Raw genomic sequence first — 27190 nt, 5'->3', positions numbered from 1 at the left:
ATATATATATATATATATATATATATATATCATCATCATCATCAGCCTGGTTACGCCCACTGCAGGGCAAAGGCCTCTCCCATACTTCTCCAACAAACACTGACACCAAGGACAACATAGGGAAAATTACTTGTGCTTAACAAATGAAATAACGTAACGATAAATTGATGGAAATTAAAGTGGATGAAAAAACAACTTGCCTCAGGTGGGAACCGAACCCACAACCTTCGCATATATATATATATATATATATATATATATATATATATATATATATATATATATATATATATATATATATATATATATATATATATATATGACTTCATGTATTTGCACAACACGTAGATGAACCAAGCTATTTTCTTTCTGCCCGTTGATTTAAATGATGATACTTTCCTCCCAGTGATACAATAAGTAACAGTAAGCTACGCTATAGTAAGCCATGCGCAAGCCACGAGCGGGTGCGTGCACAACACGACCCAGAGTGGGGCTAAGCCCGCTTCTCTCGTATATCTACTGTGGGCGGGAACAATGCTCGCCAAACATTACCTAACTGCAGCTCGGAGTGCGAGTGTGCAGCGTGGTGTGGTCACAAAGCTGAACAACAACGCTCCTTGCGGCCTTGTCACACTCTGCATAGTTCGAATTTCGGTATTCCCGCGTCACGAGAAACGCGATCGACCCGAAGACTTGTCCTGCGAACGCTGAGCGCAAATCCGAAGCGAAGAAGAAAAGTCGGAGGGGGAAAAAAAGAGGAAGAAACAAATTCACCATAAAGACGGACGTCGTGGTGGAGCGGCGGGCCTCAATTTAGCAAAAATTGCGAGCGAAAAGCGCGCGTAGCAAACACGCCAAACAGCAGCAGGCGTTCTACTACAGGCGCAGGATTCCGACGTACAGGGAGCGGCGTGGAATTCGGAGGGCTAGCGGGCTGCTCGGGGCCGAGCAGGGAACGACTAGGAAAAGGCCACTGTTCTTCAAGTGTCCGCGGTGGTGGTGGCGGCGACGTCGTGAGGCACGCCGCACACGCCTTTGCGGGGAGAACAGGGCGACGCTGCGAAAGATCAAGGGGGGCCTGTAGCGGGTGGAGTGGGAGGACAGGAGCAATCACTCACGCGGAGCGACGAAAAATTCAATTTAAGGAGCCTTCACGCTGATGCCTGTCTCTGGGAACAGATTTTAATTAGCCGCTCACGCCACTTACCACCGTTCGCACACTCATACACGCAATCACACCGATGCGTTTCTGTCTGCCTCTATCGCTCTCTGTCGTTTTAATCTTTTACGTAAAATTTGGTTATAGTTTAAGGAAATTTACCGAGCGTTCTAAAGAACGAAAAATATGCCTGTGGTCTAGTGCGCAGCTCGCAGCAAAACAGTATCGGGCGTGCATAGCAACCAGTGGTCGTGCTAAGACCACGCGTCAATGTTATCAGCCGCTCTAGGCAAGCTTTTCTGTACACTTACCTCTGCTTTAGAATTCTTTTTAGGCACCTAGAATGTTCATTCGGGCGCTCATTCACGCACGCACTAGCGACGTTGTGCGGTTTAGGCAACACTTCAAATATTGCAGGATGGTCGCCTGGAAATGGTTTCTTGACGAACACGGTGTGAGGCAGGCAAAGGAAGCTTGGCTCACTAGAAAAAAAAAATTAATTAATTTAGGAGGTAAGGTTTTCACAACGCAGATTTCTATAAATCATACGGGGTGCAATTCACAGCTTCTTTTTCCTTGTTACTTCGCCTCTGGATTGCTTAGTTTCCTGCATTTTATGTTCAGCGAAGTATAAAAACGTCTTCTTAACTAATAATAACCGATTTTCCAATATTTTCTAACTAAATTTGCTTTCTTAATTACTAACAATAACATGTAAGTCCAAGCTATGTGTTCTAAGCCTCTATGTATACTCTCTCTGCTTTGTTCTTGCGCACTCATCTGAAAGCATATCTACATAAGGGAGATCGCAACGTGAACAGATTTCACTTTTTTTTTTCAATTTAAGATAAAATTGCACTTTCTAGCATCAAGCGTGCACTTCTTTCAATAAGTGTAAAAAAATATACTGCGAACGATATACATCACGTATCGAGTTATAGAACTGGATAGGAAACACTGTGAGCTGCTCGCGGGACCACTTATTCACCGCCTGTAAGAAATTCACGAAAATAACGAAATACCGACGCTCGTGAAATTGAAGCCGTTTATATAGTTACTGTGACAATATTGTTGAAGCGACGCGGACAAGAAGCGACAAGGACGGTGTGCTACAGCGGAATATAGCGCGCACCGTCTTTGTGCTTCTTTCTTGTCCACGTCGCATAAGCCCTATGGCCACAGTAGCTGCATAAAACCTATGTAGCCCCCAAAAAATATGTTGTGACTCCATTCATGGCATATTTCGAGCTTTCTTTCTTTCTTCCTTTATTCCTTCCTTCCTTCCTTCCTTCCTTCCTTCCTTTCTTTCTTTCTTTCTTTCTTTCTTTCTTTCTTTCTTTCTTTCTTTCTTTCTTTCTTTCTTTTTTCTATAGTTCACTGCGGTAAAACGCCGTTTAATTCACAGGAAGGTAACGGAGTGCTTTGCTGCGAGTGAGACAGAAGGCTTTGGAGACGGTGGCACAAACGATGCAGTGTATATGGAGACTTTCCGGCTCAGCATACCGGCCTGCGGTGATGACATTGTTCGAGGGCTTATTCCGCCTATAGGTTAACGCTAAAGAGGAACTTACCTCACTAGGGAGCTTCGAATGTGGAACTTTCGTAGTGATCCACTCTTAGCACGATCCCCCTCTCCTTCTGACCTAGCTGCCACTGGGCATGTTTTGTAGATGTCCCAATAAACTACTCTTCTATTCTATGCCCTTTATCCAATTAGCATCAAGACATAATATTTATATACATTTAGCCGTCTCCCTCCATGGAGTCGCTCGTTGCCCGTGTCGGTTCGCTGTTCACGGGAGCCTATGCAATGGGATATGCTCGGAGATTTCTGTACGCGGAGAGGAACATGTTGCGCGCTTATACCAAGCTTAACTACAGTGCACCCTGCTGAGCTGCATAGCGTGGTGTGACTTCTCTACAAGCGATGAGCGAAAATCGTCTACGTAGATAGCGTCGTCAGGCTTCGGACGGCGAAGTATATAAGCGCTCTCGCCGCTATCGGAGGACCCGACTGGGACGCTCAAGAACTCGCTTGGGCCGCGGACCTCTCAGCCCATGGTGTAACTCTTTCATGACAAGTTGAGATTACGGACGACACTCCTAGCGTGAGATGGAAACCTCGCTCGCAGATAAGCGTTCACCTTCTCATGGGCCTGAGCAGCAAGTCAGCCAGTTTTTGAGACTAATCCGACAACGAAGGTCAAGGCTTCATCGTCGCGTCGTCGGCGCTCAATCGCCGTCAGCCGGCTACGCAGGCGCTGACCGGCTTCGTTTTTCTCCTCACTTCTTTTTTTTATTTTCACTGGCCCCGTACGTGGGCCAATAACGCCGAAAGCAGACGCAGGCGGACGGCCGGCGATAACTCGGCAAGATGGACAGCGGCCAAAAAGGGAGGGCAGAGAAGGCTCTTCGCTCGCTTGTCGCGGTGGCAGTGGCGGCCGCTTTTGATCAATGCCGGCTCTGACCTATCCTTCTTCTTCACGTGTCCCCTGCGATACCTTTCGCCCTGTGCGACTATCCGTCATCCTCCGCAAATGACCGCTATAAATCACTGGCGGCGGCAGCGGCGGGGCGCAGGCCGTGTCCGCGGCTCGAACCCCGCTGCCGCCTCCCTTTTTCCCGGCCGCCCACTACTCACCCCCGCTTCCGTTTCGCCTCGGACGGCGTATACGCATTACTACTATGGGGACGCTGTATACGACCGCCTCTCATATCGCGATGGAAGGGCCGGCACGGCCAAACCCTGCCACGCACAAAGACAAAGCGTCGGCAGCGTCACGTACCAAAGCCGGAGACTCCCGTGTCGGTCACCCTGCACCCGCCCCTTGCTGCCTTGCTTTTGGGGATCGTCACGCGTGACTACCGCCGGAGGCGTAGCTGCCTGCCGCGTGGGGAGACCACTCACTTTTTGCTGGCGATCATATTATACGCCGGCCACATGTGAACGACGTGAAGAGCGGAAGGTAAAGACAAACGACGCCGCTGGAGCGCGTTGTTGTATAAGAAAAAAATAATAAAGACAGAAAGGCGCAATAGGAGGCAATAAAAGGACACGGTAAAAGCTTTGCGGGAACGAACTAAAAGTGATGCCGTGAGCCAGGAGAAGTGGAGCGGGTGCCATGATCATCGTAGCTTGCCCAAAAACGCGCCTCTGACGCGATTTATCCAGCTACTAGGACGACCGTAATGAATAAAACAGAAGGCAATCACCGAATACAGCAGAAGGAAAATATAAAAACCAGAAAGAGCCAAAATGTGGTTGAAAGCAACGTACCGGCGCCTAGCGAAATTCAACGAGGTAACTCAAAAAGAAAGTCTCGGCGATCGAAGGCTTTGCAGGAAAGGCGCATTTTTGTACCTGCCCAAAGAGAGCTTAGCGCTTAGAAAACACCCACCCACAAGCTGGTGAAACTGGCCCGTGTGGCAGTAACCGACCGGGGCGCACGAGAAATCACAAGATACAGACTTTGACGTCACGGGGCGCCGCGTCGCTTCTTGCTGCAACTGGGCTTCCGGCTCTGGCGAGTTAGACTTAAGTTCATTCAACTAACGCTATTAGCACGTACGCGTAGACATCGGTACAGATTTTTTTCTATCTCTAAAGCTGCGCCTGTAATCCTACATCTCAAAATGAGTATGCAGTTATCCGCGATAGCATGTTTCGAATGACTTACGTGTTCCGGCGAGATCTGATTTGTTCAAAAGGCAGCAACAAGTGAAATATGGCCTTGTGCAATATTCAGTTAGTGCAGCGGCATGCTCCAAGAGCGTAGCGCATGATCAGTGATGGAAGAATGCAGCCGGCGATTGCAGAACATTTTTATTCCAATACAGACATGTTCATTTGTCTAGTTCATTCAATGTCTCACCTATACAGTGAATTAGATATATCATTGCTTCTTTCACTTACGTTATTTTTTATGATGGTTCAAACGAGTGACCGTTGCGTTTTCTTAAATGTGGTTCCGGCTTTTACTTACAGTGTTGCATGGCTGCAGCTGTACACCTTCAGTATAAATTTAGACGTCAGTAAATAACAGCAAACAAAGAAAGGGGGGAAAAAGCTCATGGCAACACCTGTTACATGTTTTTACATTAAAAGATGAATTGTACGCTTGCTGTAGTGCCAAGTGTTACACTGTTACAAATGCAGGCGAACTTGGAAACGCAACATCGCATGTATACTCCGACTCATTAGCGTTTTAATTTATGTTGATTGCACCTTATACCGCTCTTTAAATAAAACTGGCAGACACGGTGGCGAGTTTGTATTCCATGTCTGAGTAAGCTGCTCTGTATACAGGTTATGGGAAAACAACACAAATGGTAGACTGAACAAGACATGAAACTCAGTGTCATTAAAAAATATTACACTTGCACTGATATCCTTTACTTTAATTGTTAGGTGCAGGAAATACAACTGGTATGTCGTGCCTGCTTGCCACGATCTTCGCGACGTTTTCAACCTTCCACACTTGGTTTTGTGTCTCGTTCCGTTTAGCACTCGTTTAGTTTTTCAATAAGTGTTCTGCGTAGTTTAATGGGACCATGCCCTTACTTCCACGCCACACGGGCCGCTGTGAACACTTTCATTTACTTTTGAAGTGATCGGGAAGTTCATTTACTTTCTCTTGCCAAAATGAGTCTTAGATTCGCGCGGAAGGCATGAGAGCGATCTTTTCACGTCAATTTGATGTGCAGTGGAGGTGTACATGGCTTAAGGTTTAGCGATACGCTGCCCCCCCCCGCCCCCCATTTCACGCACTCTTCCAGATCCGACTAAACTGAACAACGGGGCAGTACAGAACCTCGAACTATACAGCAGGCGTTTAAGACCATGCAGAAAAATTCGCCCGTATACGCGAAGCAGTGACACGATAGCTGGAGGAATATAATGCGCAGTAAGTATTAGACTGTTTCGTGCGGTATTTGTTGGAGTGCACACTCTTAGCTGCGAGTGAGCAATCTGCTTTCGAGAGGTAAAAGAAGTGCGAGTCGTATTCGCTTGTGAAAGTTGCTTCTCCCTGTGGTGAAGTGGAGCTACTTGGCTTTTCTTCCTCACCTATCCGACTTGGCCACTCGTCGCCCCTAAAGCCAACCCTTGAGCTTCCTACTGCTTGAATCGCTCGGCTTTCGTAAAATTTATATTTGCGCTAACCTATTATTGGGCCTCACGCGATCCTCGAGAAAGCAAGACGACGTCAGCGCCATCCAACCAACATTAGAAGTCGAGCGCGAGAAGAAGGCTAATGAAGACGAAGCAGGCGCTCTCAAGCATTGTCATTACACACGGGGAAGAAGAAAATGTAATTTAGGACCGCCTCCGCAACTGGGAAGGCGACGTGCGAGAACACGAATAAAGCGCCGACGCCAGCTCTATATCCAGTAAACACATGTTGAGCAGCCGTTTGTCAATCATAGGAGCTGCTGGCTCAATCGGGCTACGCAGGATCAGTATTCTGCACTGCTGTAGCATCGGCAGAAATAAATACCGTGAAAGAGAGAGCGACAAAAGAAAGGCCGATTGGCTGAGAGGCAGAATCCTGAACTGCCAATCTGTTGATCGTATATAACTTCGAATTCTCGAGCTGCTGTGAGAATATTACTTTGTAATTTTCTCGCAAACGATTTTGGTATTCCAGTAACGAACACCGGCGGACATCAAAACGACCACGGCAGTGAGCCCATAACAGCTGTCACCGTATTATCGTACAAAGAGAGAATAGCAGTGTCTCTGGCACTGAATTCATCCAGTGTAACCCCTGCCAACGAGGCATGTTAGGCTATCCTTAAGGAAAGGCGTAGTTGGCGCATATAAATGAGTTTTAGGCAGACGTATACAGATAATAAAATGACTTTTTCCATAAATACCCGCATGTAACAAACTATGAACAGTGCTGGTGACGATATGTTGTCGGATTAGGTGGCATTGAAAGGGGCAGAACTCGGCTTATCCGTTTACATGAAAATATCAGCAGTGGCCTAACCTTACTGAATCTACATTTAATTTTCCCCTACAGTTGTACAGCACAAGGAGGCTTTTTGTGCATTCTGGTTGAAAACGGTATCACAATTTGTCGCCCACAAAGCGCTGTTGCTGGCTACGTCCTGTCATTTCTCTAATATATTCTAGAGCTGGTACAGCGCAACATACAAACGAAGAAACAAGCCAAGCCGGCCAGATAAAGGAACAGAGCGCTGACTTCTAACTGCTTTATTGGCAAGTTGCACGAAATATATACTTATAAGAAAGCGTCAGGACAAGTCGTCACAACAATTCACAAAACGTCACACCGATAGAAGGCTACACCATCATGAGTCACAGAAAGCGCAATTCTGTCACGCAAGGTTAAACTGATCAAGAAATCTTGCTTCCTGTGGAGATAGGCACTAAGATGGCGCGCTAACGCACGTGCTGCCAGCCCTTGCTATGAGATCAGCTTCAATGATCTCCCGCATAAGTTGTGATTGGTGCTTTTTTAGCACTTCACACCGATAAAAATTCGGTTTACGTCCACAGTCGGGACAGTGAATTCCTAAGTGTCCCTGTATAGCCCGGTGCACATTGTGATCATGTTCTTTTAGCCTTTCATTAAGGCAGTGACCAGTTTGACCTATATATCTCTTCCCGCATGACAGTGGAATTGAATAAACAACTCCAACAGCGCAAGTCTGAAAACGCTCCTTGTGCATAGTCGAACAGACAGTAGTGCGCAGATAGAACGCATTTACTACAGTACAGAGCCTGCGTAGCGCAACCGGCGCAGAAAACACTACTTCCACGTTACCCTTGCGGCCAATCATTTTTAAATTAATCTCTGAGAGACGTTATGCAGATATGGTATGACTACCGGACTCTTGTGATCATTATTTCTTTGTTGGGTTTCGGTGTCACTGTCCTTCTTTAGCTGCTTTAACAGCTTTTCAGCTATGGCCGACAGTAGTGTGGCCGGGTACCCGGCTCACAAAAGTCGATCAACTTGACCTGCAAAGCTGCGCTGCATGGTATGATGATAGGATTTCCAGTGGGCATTTGCAGTGTTTCTGCGCCGGTTGCGCTACGCAGGCTCTGCACTGTCGTAAATGCGTTCCATCCGCGTCTGTTCGACTATGCACAAGGAGCGTTTTCAGTCTTGCGCTGTTGGAGTTGTTTATTCAATTCCACTATCATGCGGGAAGAGATGTATAGGTCAAACTGGTCGCTGCCTTAATGAAAGACTAAAAGAACATGATTACAATGTGCACCAGGCTATACAGGGGCACTTAGGAATTCACTGTCGCGACTGTGGACGTAAACCGAATTTTTATCGGTGTGAAATGCTAAAAAAGCACCCATCACAACTTACGCGGGAGATCATTGAAGCTGATCTCATAGTGTTTGGATCCCACCGATGGCATCGGTTGTTGGGAACTCGGCGTTGACGCCCGTGGTTGTACCTGGGTCGCAAGCCCCAAGGGTAGCGTTGGCCTGGCGGCCTGGGGTACAACTGGAAGCATCCGAAGGTCCCGGCAAAGCATGAGTCGACTGGTAACAACAAAACAACTTGTTTATTTTAACATCGCAAAGAGTTGGCGGTCAGGTTGACCGAAGTAGAGAGACGGGAGAGCACTTTACTCAACAGAAGAAATCGGAGCCCTCCTTTTGGCGTCCGGGGGCAGCTGTTTTTATACTCTCGCGGTTGAGGGCAAGAAGGAACCCCTCAATAGACGAGCACGTGAATGTACAATGGGCTAATGGTGACGCACACTGTCGTAGCGCTGCCGGTCGGGCACAATGACTGGAATGAGAGGGTGATCCCTGCTTTCGCATCGCCTGGTTCGGGCACAATGACTGGAATGAGAGGGTGATCCCTGCTTTCGCATCGCCTGGTTCGGGCACAATGGCACATACACTCACACACGCACATGAAGACACGTGGCATCGGAACATGCCTGGAAACGCCTGGAAACACCTGGCGGGGAGCGTTGCGGCGACGACGAACGGGCCAAAATGTCTGCCGCCCCGCCGCAGTCGCGCCGGCAAAACCGCGTGTCGCAGGCGAAACGCAACAGACCGCCCCGCCGGGGGAAGGAGATCCCGATGGACAGGGGACTGCATCCGCTGTCCGGAGGGATGTCGCTCGATGATGCTCATAACCGAAGTCGGGCGTCCCTCGACGTTTCTTGAGCGCAGCGCACAGAGAAGGCCTCGTTCTCTCGTTCAGGTTCGCACGGGACACTGCAAAGTGACTTCGGGAGAGTTCACATTTTTGTTCTCGTTCCCGGCAAGCGTTAGAACTACGCTGAAACTCAACCGCTCAGTCAGCAAGCACGGCACAACCCTCACTAAGCCCTGCCAGGCTCTTTCCCCTTTTTATACCACTGCCTAGTTCCTTACAGTAGTCTAGCATCACTCAGAACGCGTCCACAAATTGGAAAATTGCACTAGAAAGCATATCATCACTTTGAAACACTAAACAAAAGCAATATGTTAAAAAAAAATCCTGCCTCAGGAAGAAAAACATCACTAACCAACAATTTTGAGGCTGATTCCTACGTTAGGGGCTTCGACTTAAGCCATCGGCGTTACCGTTGAGACTCCCCTTTTTGTAACGCACCTCAAAGGAATATTGTTGTAAAGCGAGGCTCCAGCGCAGGAGGCGGCCATTTTTGGGAGAGATGGTCTGCAGCCATTGGAGAGGGCAGTGATCCGTCTCAATGATAAACCTCGAGCCGGCTAGATAGCATGACAATTTCTGAACGGCCCACACGAGACACCCACACTCTTTCTCGGTGGCGCTATACGCCTGCTCACGACTGGTCAGCTTACGACTAGCATACAGGACGGGGTGTTCTACTTCTCCATTTTCCCGTTGGCACAGTACAACGCCCATGCCTCGCTCACTAGCATCGCACTGAACAATGAACCCTTTTGTATAGTCTGGCGATCGTAGCACAGGCTGGCTTGTTAGGGCACTCTTTAGGGCGCTAAAAGCTCTTTCCTTTGTCTCGTCCCAGACGACTGTTTGAGGCTCTGTCTTTCTTAGAGCATCCGTCAGGGGAGCCGCGATATCAGAGTACCTAGGGATGTACCTCTGATAGTAGCCGGCGACACCCAAGAACGACCGAATATCGGTCTTGGTGCGCGGTTGCGGAAAGTCTCGCACAGCGGCCACTTTTATTTCAGAGGGGCGGCGACGACCCTGACCAATCACGTGACCGAGGTAGACAACCTCGGCCTGTGCTAACTGGCACTTAGGAGCCTTGACTGTCAAGCCCGCTTCGCGCAGGCGGGTTAGCACTGCCCGCAAGTGTGCCATATGCTCAGACCAGGATGCGGAGAATATCGCTACGTCGTCTAGATACGGTAAAGCGAATTCTTGCTGTCCCCGCAACACTTTATCCATGAGGCTTGAAAAACAGTATGGCGCGTTCTTCAAACCAAAACTCAACACTTTAGGACGGAATGTTCCCATTGGTGAAATGAACGCCGCATACCTACTAGCCTCTTCTGTAAGTGGAACCTGCCAATAACCCCTGACAAGATCTAGGGTGGAAATAAACTGAGCGCTACTAACTTTCTCAAGGCGCTCCTCGATGTTAGGGATCGGATAAATTTGATCCTTAGTGATGGAATTAAGCCAGCGGTAGTCGACGCAAGGACGAGGTTCCTTGCCCGGTACCTCAACTAAAATCAAAGGGGAGGTATAATCACTCTCACCTGCCTCAATAACACCGAGCTGTAGCATTTTCTTTACCTCAGCCTCCATAATATCGCTCTGGCGGGGTGACACCCGATACGCCTTGGATCGTACTGGCTCTGTGGAGGTAAGTTCTATATCATGAGTAAGTACAGAAGTCCTACCAGGCCTCTCAGAGAACAGACCTTGAAACTCTTGTAATAGCTGGTGTAGTTCGGTTTTCTGCTCGGGCGACAGCGGTGCTTTACTGATAAGGTCACTAATGACTTGACCGGTGTCTTCCCTGTTCGTCACTGAGCCTAGTCCCGGAAGCTCGACCGGAAGCTCTTCAGGAACGTTTACCATCAGGCACACCACTGCTTCCCTTTGTCTATAAGGTTTGAGCAGATTACAGTGGTAAACTTGCTGTGCTTTCCGCTTTCCTGGCAGACTTACCACGTAGTTAACGTCCGACAGTTTCTGAACAATTCGCGCTGGGCCCTCCCACTGCACGTCTAGTTTGTTGTTTAGCGATGTGCGCAATATCATGACCTCATCGCCAACCTCAAAACGACGGGCCCTGGCTGTCCGATCATAATAAACCTTGGCCCTCTGCTGGGCCTTTGCCATTGCTTCACCTGACAACTCCTGTGCCCTTCTTAAGCGTTCGAGGAGCTTAAGCACGTACTCCACCACGACTGGGTCGTCGCCCCTACCTTCCCATGATTCTCGAAGCATGCGAAGCGGAGATCGAAGCGAGCGACCGTACACCAGTTCAGCTGGCGAAAACCCCGTAGCTGCATGCGGCGCGGTCCTTAAAGCAAACATCACCCCAGGCAGACACAGCTCCCAGTCAGTTCGATGTTCAAAACACAACGCTCTCAACACGCGCTTCATGACGGAGTGGAGCTTCTCAACGGAATTCGACTGTGGGTGGTACACTGAGCTGTGTAACAGCTTTACCCCACACCTTTCGAGAAAAGTTGTCGTCAAAGCGCTAGTAAACACTGTGCCCTGATCTGATTGGATTTCCGCAGGAAAACCAACTCGCGCAAATATGGACAGTAGTGCATTAACTATCTCAACTGAGCTGAGTTCTTTAAGCGGCACTGCTTCAGGGAACTTTGTCGCTGGGCAGATCACAGTCAAAATGTGTCTGTATCCCGTGGCTGTTACCGGCAGAGGTCCCACAGTATCAATAACGAGCCGTCTAAAAGGCTCCGTAATGATAGGTACCAATTTCAACGGCGCCCTTGATTTGTCCCCTGGTTTGCCCACCCGCTGACAAGTGTCACATGTCCTCACGAAATGGTCTGCGTCCCGAAAACACCCTGGCCAATAGTACTCTTGCAAGAGACGGTCCTTAGTTTTCTTAACTCCTAGGTGTCCGGACCACGAACCCCCATGTGACAAGCGCAACAGATCCTGACGATAGCATTGAGGCACGACCAGCTGATCGAACTCCACTCCTCGGCGGTCTAGATACTTCCGGTACAGGACTCCACCTCTTTCCACAAAACGCGCAGTTTTCCTGGCGATACCTTCTTTGACATTGCAGCGCACGTTTTCCAGGCTGCCATCCTTTTTTTGCTCGGCTATCAAAGCCGACCGGCTGACTTTTAGCAACCTATCAAGTCCGTCTGACGTAGGCGCGATGAGCAAATCAGTAGATAGCTCTTCTAACTTTCCCGAATCGGGATTTTCCTCTCCAGTATCTGGCGCCTTCAACGCTACAGACTCAATTTTATTCAGTTCGGGCGTGCTCCGAATATCAGCTTGCTGCGCCTCTGACCCTTTTTCGTTGTTTGATAACGTCGGCCCTGCAACTACCGCCTTTGCAGTGAGCTCCCGAACCTTCGATCTGGTTAAGGCCTGAACACTAGCTTCACCAAACAAAAGCCCCTTCTCGCGCAGGAGGTGATCGGACCTGTTTGAAAATAGGTACGGGTACTGGGGTGGCAGCATAGATGACACTGCCGCCTCTGTCTCAAGCGCTCCGAAAGGTCCTTCAATAAGCACTTTTGCTACCGGCAGACACACGCTATGAGCTTCCACGGCTTGCTTGATCCATGCGCACTCGCCCGTGAACATATGGGGTTCTACGTAAGACGGGTGAACTACATCCATCGTAGCTGCGGAATCGCGAAGCACTCGGCACTCTTTCCCGTTTACGAGGAGGTCTCGCATGTAAGGCTCGAGAAGCTTCATGTTCTCGTCAGTGCTGCCTATTGAAAAAAACACAACTTTTGGTGTTGTTTCCGGACACTGCGCCGAAAAGTGACCCGGCTTCTGGCACGTATAACAAACGCCCGCTCGCCTCATCTCGAACCGCTTTCTGCGTTCGGCTTCGGCTGCCGCCGTCTCCTTAGGTTCGGTCGCACTGCTTCCACTCGCATCCGCACTACGCGTGTTCCCCTTTGCTCTCACGGGTGTGAACTTCGGCCTCTCAAACTTCGAGCCAAATTCACCCTTTTGACCGTCCTTAGCTCCGCGAGCTCGACGCGTCACAAACTCCTCGGCTAGCTCAGCGGCTCTAGCCACCGTACTCACGTCTGGCCTATCCAAGACCCAGTATCGCACGTTCTCCGGTAACCGACTATAAAACTGTTCTAGCCCGAAGCACTGCAGAACTTTATCGTGGTCACCAAACGCTTTCTCTTCTTTGAGCCACTCCTGCATGTTCGACATAAGCCTATACGCAAACTCTGTATATGACTCACTTCTGCCTTTCTCATTTTCCCGAAACTTCCGACGGAACGCCTCCGCAGACAGCCGGTACTTTTTTAGAAGACTCGATTTCACTGTGTCGAAATCCTCTGCCTCCTCTCTATCCAAGCGAGCGACTACGTCGGCCGCCTCGCCGGGTAACAAAGTGAGCAAGCGCTGTGGCCACGTTTCCCGAGAGAACCCCTGCTTCTCGCACGTTCGCTCAAAGTTAACCAGGAACAAACCAATGTCCTCTCCAAGCTTAAACGGCCGCATCAGGTCCGTCATTTTGAACAATACGCGTTCTCCTGCACCGTGTGCCTGACTTCCATTACGAGCGCGTTCCATCTCTACCTCGAGACGCTTCATTTCCAAAGCGTGTTCGCGCTCTTCTTTTTTCTCTTGTTGCTCTCGCTCTTTCTGTTCTTTACGTTCACGCTCTTCTTTTTCTTTCTGTTCTTTAAGTTCGCGCTCCTGTTTCTCTTTTTGCTCTTTAAGTTCGCGCTCCTGTCTTTTTGACCTCTCCTCAATAGTCTCAAGGCATTCCGACAGCTCGTCATCCTCAGCCTCTAACTCAAGAATAGCCTTTAGCAGTTCTGGTTTTCTGAGTTTGTCTGAGACATCCAGACCCAACTCTCTTGCAAGCTCCAACAATTTCGGTTTGCGCAACGACTTCAAATCCATGGCTGCTTTGAATGCTGCTTTCTCTACTGCTTACTATTGTCTTGCCGCAAACTAACCCGGCAGCAACGACAACCACAATTACCAGCTCTGTTTCTGACACTAACAAAAGCCTGGCAAAGCTCAGAAGAAGAAAGTCCCGCACTCACCAAACCTCGCAGCCAAGAGTTCCGCGCAGTCGTTCCGCTGCAGGCAACCAGTCATCACACAGGGCTCGTTGCACTGCTCCCGGATCGTCGATGAGCTGCTCAGCATACAGTCAACTGCATCTCTTCGCTGCTGGCCTCCGTTGTCGCGATCTCACCGCTGGCAGACAGTTATTTGAAGTCGGAGGCGATCTCACCGCTGCCAACCAGTTGTTTGGATCCCACCGATGGCATCGGTTGTTGGGAACTCGGCGCTGACGCCCGTGGTTGTACCTGGGTCGCAAGCCCCAAGGGTAGCGTTGGCCTGGCGGCCTGGGGTACAACTGGAAGCATCCGAAGGTCCCGGCAAAGCATGAGTCGACTGGTAACAACAAAACAACTTGTTTATTTTAACATCGCAAAGAGTTGGCGGTCAGGTTGACCGAAGTAGAGAGACGGGAGAGCACTTTACTCAACAGAAGAAATCGGAGCCCTCCTTTTGGCGTCCGGGGGCAGCTGTTTTTATACTCTCGCGGTTGAGGGCAAGAAGGAACCCCTCAATAGACGAGCACGTGAATGTACAATGGGCTAATGGTGACGCACACTGTCGTAGCGCTGCCGGTCGGGCACAATGACTGGAATGAGAGGGTGATCCCTGCTTTCGCATCGCCTGGTTCGGGCACAATGACTGGAATGAGAGGGTGATCCCTGCTTTCGCATCGCCTGGTTCGGGCACAATGGCACATACACTCACACACGCACATGAAGACACGTGGCATCGGAACATGCCTGGAAACGCCTGGAAACACCTGGCGGGGAGCGTTGCGGCGACGACGAACGGGCCAAAATGTCTGCCGCCCCGCCGCAGTCGCGCCGGCAAAACCGCGTGTCGCAGGCGAAACGCAACAATAGCAAGGGTTGGCAGCACGTGCGTTAGCGCGCCATCTTTGTGCCTATCTCCACAGGAAGCAAGATTTCTTGATCAGTTTAACCTTGCGTGACAGAATTGCGCTTTCTGTGACTCATGATGGTGTAGCCTTCTATCGGTGTGACGTTTTGTGAATTGTTGTGACGACTTGTCCTGATGCTTTCTTATAGGTAGATATTTGGTGAAACTTGCCAATAAACCAGCTGGAAGTGAGCGCTCTGTTCCTTTATCTGGCCGGCTCGGCTTGTTTGTTCCTTTGTATGTTGCGCTGTACCAGCTCTAGGATGCAATACCAACTCGCCCAATCCTCAACCTTAGTGAACTTCTCTAATACAGCGACGGTGGCGTGGCTTCGTGAGGCTAAAGCTGTATATTTTAAGTTGCTCTTCGCGTTATTGCGTAGAATATGTGTTTGTGCAAGCCCATGAATCCACACCGTTACGTCACAGATGTGCTTATACTGAAGAGACCGAATCCATAAGCACTGATCACATATTTGAAGAAAATATAAAAAAAATAGATCAACATTATTTTTTCAGTTTATTTCTCTTCACTAACCTACAGACTGGCAAGTTTCACTCACATTGCCACAAATAAAACAGCGCACTAATTCTTTTATTTGGGCAGAGGACAGCCTTTTTGAAAGGGTGCTTTTCGGCAACTACAGAGCAGCAGCCTTCCATGGCGGTGTTATTGATATAATCTGTCGTCGGTAGATGGCCTGAGAGCGTAACCGCAGTAACGTGCACGCACAGGACCTATAAACAAAAATCGGAAGGTTTTGCATAATCTTGCTTGCTCAAGAAGCATGCGGCAAAGCGGCAAGCGTATTGACGCACTCATGGCTTTGTAAATAGAACCTCAAAAGAGCTAGTGATTAACTGAACAACTGAGAGTGAAAATAGAAATATAAAAGAAAACGGGTGTTCAGACGAGTGTCTGCTCTTTTAGTATCGTCTGGGAAACCACACATTTTGGCATTAGAAGCTGTAAGTGGGACGAGTGAGCAAAAAAGAAAAGTGATGAGAGGTGATGGTGCTATCTTTAGCAATACTTCGGCATTGTTAAATCCATAAATTAACAGCTGCGTCTTGTACAGAGTGTAAATGGCCTTTAAAGCAGCTGTCACACAGTAACCAAGAGCCCGAAATTAAGTATCCAAGAGTAGTCAGCTGCTAATGCGTTCTAGAGAAAAGAACAGCGTAGGCACTGTTCGCACGTCAGTGGGACAGATGCAAAATACGTAGGGTTTCAGGCAACTGGCAATGTTAGCAATTAGTGTTATCCGCGGAACGATTGCATCAGCAATAGGGCTTAGTGAGCGCGATCTCGACACAGACGCTGTGCACCAAGCTGATTTTCATTTCCTAGCAGATGGAGAAACCGAAGTGGTCCAGATGAACCCAACCAACCGACCAAAGCTTGTCGCCTCAGCCATCAAGATGACGAGGCGATGGAAGCCCTATACCTGCCATGGACTTTCCCGGCAACCATCAATAATCCGGGTCACCAAGCTGCCCAAGCTGGAGTCAGAACTCGAGGCTCAAATGGACAGCGAAATGACGAAATGGCATTTCAATCTGTATACTTCAGTTCTGCTTCCATGGAGGGCAAACTTATAATGTGGTACGAGAAATGCGATGCTACCCCCCCCAACCTCCGTAGGCCTCGAAGTAATCTTTATGTAAATAAAGACATCATCATCATGAACATCATCCCACTATCACCACCAACCCCACCTAATATAAGCTGTCTGTTTTGCTGCGTTATGAAAAGCTGCACCTTTAAGATGACTGGGCACATGCACGTCGACGGCACAAGTGTGTGCACATATACGACCAAGAAATCATGCATTGCAAGCTAGAGTGCAAGCGACCATTCGCCAAGCCTATTATCTACAGAACTGCTGATGCCATAGCGCACGAACACACGAACCAAAAATTTCCAAAAAAGAGAAAGGAATATGAAGTCGTTGCCAAGCAAACGAGAAGTTGGACACGTGCGCAGACGCAGAAGTCAGGTATGATTGGAGCGACAGACGCCGTCTCATCTCTCTCCCCACTCTTTCTCTCTATATATTGACGGCAAACCTGGAACAACCACCACTCCGCAAACAGAAATGGAAGCCAAGAGACGGAAAGGGAACAGCAGCGAACACGCCGTCAAAAGCAGCTTCCTTGTCGGCGGCAGAAGCAACGGCGGCGCCCTAGAAGGGAGATAGAGGAAAGAAAGAAGGGTTGAGAGGGATAAAAAGGGACAAGCTGAGGACGATCTCAGTCGCGGAAGAAAAATGGTGCGCGTCGCTCCGTCTCCAAGCTCCCGTGAACAGAACAGAAACCTTTAATCTGTTCGGCGAGTCCTTCGCGAAAGCCCGGCGATTTATCACGCGCCGTTCGTCGGTTCCACCGTCGAAGGGCTTCTTCTTTCCCTCGCCTGTCGCCCACGCGCAGTCGTTTCGTTTCTTTTTCTCCCGCGGGAGGCGGCGGCGCCCAGCTGAGCAGCCACGGAACAGAAGAGGATCGCGTCAGTCAGGGTGGAGCGGGGTGGGGGGACTCTGGGGCGAGCGGGGCAGGGAAGCTCTGTGCAAAGATAACGGTGCGTGTAACGCCGCCGGCACGCCGTTGCGTTTGCCGATGCCCTGCGTTGTACGTGCCGCACGGGAGCCATAGAGGCCACAACTTGCGCTAGTGTAGACTGGCGCGTCACATTTGAGTGATTTGTTTCTCGGCTTATGGTGGTCATCGCTGTCTCGCGCATCGGCGAAATCAGAATTGCCGGGAACACTGCTATTTTACGCGTTGTTGCGACTCGAGGTGACGTTTGTGGCAGGAATCCTCCAAGCCATCGACGAGTACGTGAGGTAGTAGTAATAAAGGAAAAGGGGTTTATTTTATATTATTTACACTGGCTCCAGATACGGAAGCCGACTCCATGCAGGAGCATATTAAACGTCTGAGTTCACATCAGGACACCTCAGCCCCTCTACACCAAAGGTCATCGCTTTTAATACCGTCGTCTTCCCTAGGTGACCAGTCTAGGGAATCTGACGACTGTATAGCGGCTACTCACAATCACTCAATCGGTCGCAATATCCCGCCCATGATATCGCACCTTTCCGCCGAACTCTGCCTCCGATGTTGTACCTTCGCCCCCTCATATTTAGCAAGCGTGTAGTAATCTGGGTATCCGAGGTCGAAACCGTTCCCACGGTAGCATTCGACGTTGGCACTTTTCATCGTCAGTTCAGGTAGTCAGGTGCAGGTAGAGGGTTGTTTTGGGGACCCGTCAGCAGTCGGTGTCAACGCTGCGTTGACTTCTGGATAGGTGCTGATGAATGGGTGGAGTTGTCTCGTGGTAAACGTCTAATTAACGCTCTTGGTCGTGTTCAGACCTAACACCGTAAGTGATATGTAGTAGACACACCTATACTGCTTCTATATATTCCGGTTGAGCCCCAGTTAACCGCAAGTGCCTCATTGCGACTTCACATGTAGAATCGAATATCTAACAAAGTAAATACCACAGCGCCAACCAGGATCTGCTCGCCGTTTGGTCAGAAGCTCTCCTCATAACTGTTGCACTCAGCGATCGGCCGCCAGCCATCAAATGAAGAACACCGATCACACCTGCTAAAAATGATTCGCGATAACAGACGAACTATTTCCAGGTGCTTGATTTTTCCGAGTTCCTCGTACGGCGCAGCACGTAGAGAAAGGGAAAGAAAGATAAAAGATGTGAGACACTATTCTTCGAAACACCCGCCGTGGTTGCTCAGTGGCTATGGTGTTGGGCTGCTGAGCACGAGGTCGCGGGATCAAATCCCGGCCACGGCGGCCGCATTTCGATGGGGGCGAAATGCGAAAACACCCGTGTGCTTAGATTTAGGTGCACGTTAAAGAACCCCAGGTGGTCGAAATTTCCGGAGTCCTCCACTACGGCGTGCCTCATAATCAGAAAGTGGTTTTGGCACGTAAAACCCCAAATATTATTATTATTATTATTCTTCGAAAGTTTCAGCTCTTGCGTGTAGCACGATCTAAATAAGTAACTAAGCGAGGTATATAAATAAGTTTTGCTCGCTTGATAGCGTTCGCCTATTTAATCATTGGATTCTATAGGCAGAAAGTATGCCAAGATTTGTTCGAGATAACAGATTTATATTGCCTATACGTGATGTGGAAAGGGGGGGAGGGTGTATCCTTTACATGCATTGAAATCTGAGCATACCGTATTTTACCAAATTCGCTGCCATAGCTACGCAGCGACGCCAGGGGGTATGGCGACGCAGCCACGGCTACCATGAACCGAAATAACGACCTTGGGCTTAGGCGCGCAAAGGCATTATTCGGCGGTATACAAATATTGCGAGGTGTAAAGTATATGTGTTGTCCTAAGTACAAAACAATTGAATCATATTTGTTTTCATGCAGAAGCTGAGCACCAATATATGTAACATGTTTAGTTTCTGGTATAAGAAACAGAACACCATATAGGTCGGCCAACACATATAATCGAACGATACATATAGGTCAGCCGACACACTGTGATGTCATTAGTGTGTTGCCCTTTGTGCGTTTATATACGGCTGCTGAGAAGAAGCAAATTGCGATTGAAACCATTTCCGATGATTATTGGCCCGATACCTTACCGAATTTCTGCTGGATTACCATGAAAGCTTTTCTTTCAACTATTTAATTCCATAGTAATGCAGGTTGCAAGGCTGTTGTATGACGTTATTTATTGTTTTATTACGCAGAACACAAGTGGGTTTACTGGAACTATATTGCGGGTGGGTTCCGTGATTCATAAGGCACCTTGGAGTGCCCTGTAAGCAAAGAAAGCTTTGCTTTGGAACTGAGGCTAACGCCGCTGATCCCCGCCGCGCACTGCCCTTGCGATGTCATGCTAAAACGCCCTTTAAGCTTCGCGGCTAGCACTTAGACTTTCCTACCTTTCTCAGCTCTGCGATGAGCTCTAACTACTCCACCATTCAACGTCATCTTCACATTATGTCGCCCTCTTCTCGTACCTCCTTCAATATGAGAGGCTTTCGTATGCGGTTATAAGATGAACGACCATGTAATCGATATATATATATATATATATATATATATATATATATATATATATATATATATATATATATATATATATATATATATATAGAGAGAGAGAGAGAGAGAGAGAGAGAAATACCCCTGGTAACGCAAATTCTGCACTGTTACCCGCATATTCCAGAATGTTCCTCTACAGGACACTACAGTTCGACTCAAGTACGCCGTCTCTCGACTGCAATGGTCATCGAACCCAGGAATCTGGGACATGAATAACCAGCGCCTGTAACGCATACGAGTAAAACACAGGCACCGTTCATATGAGAGAGCATTGTTAAATATATATCTATAAGAACACATGTCATCATTAAAGAATGCCCATAGGTAATAGATTCTACAAGCATAGCGCTCATCCCATACATGAAGGTTGGCACGAAACCCGTCCCAAATTGAATGCGAAATTTGAAGTATGGGAGTTACGAAAACCGCCAAAATTTGGAAGCGTTCCTCGCAGCGAATTGCGCTTTCAAGTGAAATATTCCAGAGGTGTAACAAAGTTCGAAGATTTCATTTTCAGTGCACTGTAAGTTGTGGAAACAACAGGACGAAGGCAGAGAGGACTACACACCGCGCTGAACGTCCAAGAAATTTTGCTTGGCAAAGCGCACGAAAATACGCAGGGTGCATTTTTCTCCTTTTTTCCTTTTTTTCTAGACTATGCAGATATTTTATTAAAAGAAATTGACCGCCCTTCCACTACTGTGAAGAGGGGTGCAAGCGAAGGTCAGGATCCACAGCTCTTCGTCGTCGTAACCCCTCGGCTTCGCGTCACCTCACGGCGAGGTCGACACGTCCACGACGAGCCCTTTCTCGAGTGAGTTCACGGCGGCGTTCATCAAACGCCACCTGTTCTTCGGCCGAACGCACGACGCGTGGCCAGCTCCCGCTGCCGTTCCTTCAACGCAGCCTACTCTTCGGCAGAACGAACCAAACGCAGTCTCCCCATCTGATTGCCGGGCCTGAACTGGCGGAAAACGGTGATCGCGAGGTGAGCGGACCTCGCGTTCACCTTTCACATCCTTTCCCTCTTCCGGAGGGAGAGGACGCCTGTGATTGGCTTGCGCCTTGCGCTGGGTCTACTTTTTCATGCATATACGACCCCGCTTTAAAGGGCGCGTGGGAAGAACCGGCAGTGGCTGTTACAATAAAAGTGAAAAAACAAACAACGACAGTGGCTGAGTCGATTGCCGGGGGTGGTCTAGCAACGCGGAGGTCGGTGGTTCGAATCCGCAGCCCGACAAGCAATTTTTTATTTTCGCGTGGCTCGGGTTTTTTCGTGCGGCAACACACACACGGACGCCGGCACGAGTGGGGCAATACAAGCTTCGCTTGAAAAGGGTCTGAGTTAGCGAACATGGCGTTTTTGCAGAGGAGTTCCTAGGCGAGGCGGACATACTTTGCATCTAAATAAGACAGGTTTCGGAACAACAATTAAAAATAGTTCATTAACTTTTCTATTAGAGCCTTGGGGCATTTGCTTATATGGCAAATATGGGGGCAGTCACATTTTAATGCCCTCCGTTTTCCTAATGTCTCAAGGATCGCACCTAGTTCGATGTATTGAGCATCGAATTTGAATGCTCAATCTTGGCAATGACAAAACCGAGCTTGCCCCATTGCTGTGTCAGACGGGAACGCCCCATGAAGAAAGTGTCCGACGAAGTTTGAATAATGGCGTGCTGCAGAAAATACTGATACGGCCCTTGACAGCAAACGCCTACCAGGCAAAACGTGCCATATTAGTATCTGAGGCGGCTGGCCGCAAATTTCGCTTTCAACAAACTTCGTCGTGGTTTTCGTCACAGGATGTTTCCGTCTGGTATGATAGCGGAGCGGCCTTTGCCGCACTCCCGACGCGCTCGGTTTGGATAGTGCGTAGACTGAGCGTTCAATTCGCTTATGAATATCTTCAATGAAGAGCGGTTTTCAAGATTTAAAACAAAGAATGCGGTGCATTAAAATGCGACTGCCTCCAGATTCTCCTTTTCACAACTGCCCCCAAGGTGCGAATAAAAAGCTTAATAAACTGTACGAAACACATATTTGTTTATTAGACTCTTCAAACCCACTTTAATAGCGGCAACGTATGTCCGCAGCGACTAGAAATCACTCTGCAAAAACGTCTTGTTTCCTACTCTCACGGCCTTTTTGTCAAGAAGCTGTATAGTTAAATATAAAAGAACACCCTGCATACAGAAGACGATTACCGACACCAGCGAACCATCGCGCGCCAACACCGATTTTCCAACATCAAGAAATGGCTATCAATACCCATCTTTAGCAAACGCAACATCTGCTCTCATAGCTTGAGCAATCGACAGTGTGCTGACACCGGCAATCGAGCGTGCAGTATTTTCAGCTTCAATTATTTCCCGCGTCATGCGATCCCTGTGTGTGCTCAGAATGGTGCGTTCTTTGAACAGAGGAAGGTACCCACATGTTCTGGAAAGGTCTGACATTGACGCTTGACATTGTACTAAGGCTGCAAGTCAAGCGTATATACGAAGGCATATACACTTACCGCCTAGCCCAGTGAATCTCTGTCCATTTTCATTAGCGCCTTGTGGAGGAGTAGGGTAAAATAACTTTTATTTTAATGAAGGAAAAGATAGGAAATACGTAAGCTGGCTTGTGATGCGCCTTCTTGTTAGAATCGTTGCTAGATTCCATGTCCCTTGCTATATTCATTGGCGCAAAACTTGGAATTTGCGCTCCCATGACACAAAGGTTGTGTATTCCTTGCACTGTGCTTCTAAAGTAGTGCTTTATGTATAGGCAGCCTTGTGAATGAGTGCGCTCAATACGTCATTGACGGCATACTAAGGGCATGCGCTGTCCTAGAAGGGAATTTCTCAATGTTGGCATTTCGGTGATGTTTGAACCGACTGTGCATCAGCAAATCGGTTAGGGTTTCTGCAGTACAGAAAGCTCCAGAGGTCGTCAGGTGAATTATATCTGCAGCCAGCGGTGGAGTGCCCAGGACCCTACCCCGAATTTCAAACAGCTTCATGTCAGAGGAGCCCGCAATCTCAAGGTGTGTACGCTAAAGAGTGCGCGCAACAAATTAACGCTTGAAGCCAGAGAGAGAGAGAGACATTGAAGGAAAGTGAGAGAAACTCTCTGAACAGTCCTTCTTTTTTTCTCGAAAAAATAGTAAGTTCAAGCTGAATAAAGCAGAAGAAAAGCACTGTCGAGAAAGACCTCAGACATTTTGCTCAGTGTTCCCGACGTCTCACTGAAAATCTTATCCCAGAATTTTTGAAGGCAGCTGCTTCGAACAAGGATCGCGTCTTTATTTTCAGAAAGAAATGGAAGCACGTTACAATGAAGAAAAATACATTTATTACACTCTGACTGCTTCAGATAAGTCTCGTAGGCGGATTCAATTCCGAGAGAGGATCTTTACAGAAGTTCTTGCTTTGGAAGTCGGGGACCAAGTCTCAACGCTTTTGTGTTTCATGAATCTTCGATAGCAATGCATGTCCCGCGATGCTCTGACAGCATTTGAATAAGGCAGACACATGTGCTTGAAGAAAAAACAGCGCTACCAAGATGCAGACTAAAAGAAGAACACGTACGACGGACAAGCGTTAACTTCCAACTAAATGTTTATTTGTAGAAACAGGGTTTATACAGATAGAAACCCGCATAGGTACCACCGTGAAATCACGAAGTCTCTATCGTACCAGAAAAGCAACCTCTTTTTCGGCAAGCGCCCCTGATGGGCAGCTAATGCACGTGCGCTCGGCCTTTGCAACGTAAAGCGTTTCTAATATCTCTCTTTCTAGTCTATCTCTACAACGCACCAGAAACTTGGTGCCACGAAGATACGGACGGCATTTGTGATGTTTACAATGTTCAGCCAGATGACCGCCGCATTGTTATCTACGGCCCAATTGTGCTCTCGCGCCTTTGATTATAACACCGTCCCGTTTGCCCAATATAAACCTCGTTGCAACTTAGGGGTATCTCATATACGAAATTTCTAGTGCATTCCGTGTACTGCGCTGCATAACTGCGAGTCGGCCTAGTTGGAACAGATTCATCTTAAAACTTTTTGTGCGCAAACAAACAGGGACGAAGAATAGGGGGCAACACAAGGACGAGCGCTTTCTAACAACTTGTTAGAAAGCGCTCGTCCTTGTGTTGCCCCTATTCTACGTCCCTGTTTGTTTGCGCACAAAAAGTTTTAAGATGAATCTGCGCTGCATGTTTCTTAGAGCATGGTACGGGTTTTCTTTTTGTCAGCATAGGGCATATCTTGGCCAATTTACATGGTGCTCTGAAGACAAGATTACCATTGTGCCTTTGCGCAACCTTCTTGAGGTTGTGAGCGCTTTGTACAGTTGAAGCATAGAACGCACCGACGGTCCAGATGCTTTTCCAGCAATGGCTTTGAAAAGGTGACTGATTGAGAGGAGTCTCTTTCTTATGTGGGATACATAGGGGCTCCCTGAGAGGTAGCGGTCGACAATCATTCCTAAAAATCAATGGGGTCTCTTGTACAAGATAGGCTGGCCATTAATAGACATTAATAGACATTAATAGAATGATATCCAGTCATCAATTTTCGCGTGAAGGCGACTAATGCACATTCAGTAAGGCTATAAGTAATTGCCGCCAACTGAATTTCCTCAGCCATGCGCCACGGTAGTGAGTCGTAGAGCAGGCATGAGGTCGATATAAGTCGCCTTTTAGCATCTCACACAACTGCTTCACAGCTTCCCAGAGTGTGTCGGGTGTCACATTGCGCAAGCTCATCATTGAAAGATTCCGCTTCGTGATTCCCCAGGCATCTTCAATAATGTTAAAATCGGCTCCCTGAGGTAACCACGGCAGCTTCATAATCCCCATTTCCTCGCGGTGTGCCGCTTCACAGCGTGCGCTGTGTGGGTAGGTGAAAGGTCTTTCTGGAAATAAACATAACCATGCTGGAAGGGCCATCGAGCAACTGGGGTAGAAGCTCGCTGTCAATAATATCAGTGCAACAACTGGAGCACAATCGACCCGGAATCTGACAGGTAGGCGCGAGCCCGCCCTTTGTGACAATGCCTCCAGCCGTTGATCCTGTCGCGAACACCTTGACCTCACGTCCTTGGTGTAGTGAGGGTCATACCTACAAAATATAGCAATTAGCTTTGATATTGAACATGTAACCAAGTTCTTGTAGCCACAATATAGCGAGCTACATACTTTCTGAGAGCCGGACGGTAAATCCTTTGCTTTTTCTTCCGATCATGCAGAAGGTTAACTCGCCTGTAATGCGGTGGTTGTGGTGGTGAATTGTAGCAACAGGCGAGTTTAGCCTGGCGATCAAGGCCGGCAATTGCTCCGCCCGAGCGTCTCTCACAATACCGCTGAAGGGTTTTACCATATGTCCATCATACCAGACTCTTTTATGAATTTGCTAAGGAGACGTGAAGTTTCTTTGCGGGCTAAAACTGATCCCTCGGGAAATATAAGGTGTTGCAGGCACTCATGCGGAAGGTCCTTTTTTTCCAGGTTCTTCAGGAGAGCGTCTCTTTCATCTTGGAATTTCTGGCAGGGCCACAAAAAGTGCTCAATGTATCCTGTCTCGTTGCATGCCGTACAGTTCGGAGAATTGATTCACCCCGTCTTGTCACTCCATTCAATGTTGTTGCGCAAATAGCAACCTTGCTGACTGTCGTGAGCCAGGGCTTTTGGACTTAACTCCTATTGATCAGGCCTTGCTTATACGGAGTCGTACTAGCAAGTTCCTAGTGTCCAAGCCGACAATGTTCTTTATCTGGCCCACGGTGATGAAATGAATCAAAGCGGGGTAGAACAACGATGGTAATGCCCTTTTCTTCTGTTGTTTTCCGACCGCAACATCGAGCAGCGTCACCAATTCCGCCTTCGTCAAGGAATGCCTGCATGATCATATTAACCTTTCGTCTCATGGTGTGAAAATAGACAGTTTAGTTTGGCGTCCGCAGGAGCTCTGCGTACGCAGCAAACCCGCGGAGGCTTCAGTGCGCATGCGCAGTACGCACGCACGGTATCTTGCGTGCGCCCGCAGCTTTTCAAAAGCTGCGTAGCTTCCGCTGCGGGCTCAGCGGGCTGTGCGGGACGCTATCGCGTGTGCTCGCGGGTCCGCGAGAGCGCGTTTTTCGATATCGCTCTTGCCGAACATATTACTCCGATTTGTGGTTCGACTTCGCGCGGCGGCTCATATTGGCTACACAGTTTCAGAAAGTGGCATGTCGTGGCGCTCAGTAGCACACTACTGGTTCTATACTCATGCAAGTCATCAATCCACTTCTGAACTATCGCGTCCGGCCCACTATTGCCGTATCGTGCGCGCGCGCTGCGCAGGTACGTGGCTGGTTACGGACGGCCAGCTATAACTGTCTATAATCTCTAGCAATTTCTCAATTCGATTTGCATGCTAACCACAAACTACGCAGGCTCTCGTTACTTCTGATATGTGTGTTGGCATGTTTCTTGCCGCTATACGGCTACGAATTAAATTTCAGCCAAGTGAAAGTAATATATACAGGATCTCAACAGTGACGTCATGTAAGACAGATCGGTAATCTCATTGGCTTCTTATGATACGACTAATAAAAATCGGGCCCTCGGTTTCCTTTCTTCTCGTTCATTACATAGCGAGGCCTCGAATCCGGCAGTATTGGTGCCTTCAGGTAACACGTATAGGTTTATTAACCAGTTATCTTCACCCAAAAATATCACGTACACTTGACGCCTGCGTCAAAAAAAAAAAAAAAGCGCACGCCAGCAGCGCACGTTCTTGCTACCTGCAGTCGGCCGGCTAGCCATTGAACTAACCATGG

This window comes from Dermacentor variabilis, chromosome 1 (assembly GCF_050947875.1).
Source record: "Dermacentor variabilis isolate Ectoservices chromosome 1, ASM5094787v1, whole genome shotgun sequence".
In the NCBI taxonomy this organism is placed as follows: domain Eukaryota; kingdom Metazoa; phylum Arthropoda; class Arachnida; order Ixodida; family Ixodidae; genus Dermacentor; species Dermacentor variabilis.
This window is presented reverse-complemented; position numbering follows the sequence as displayed.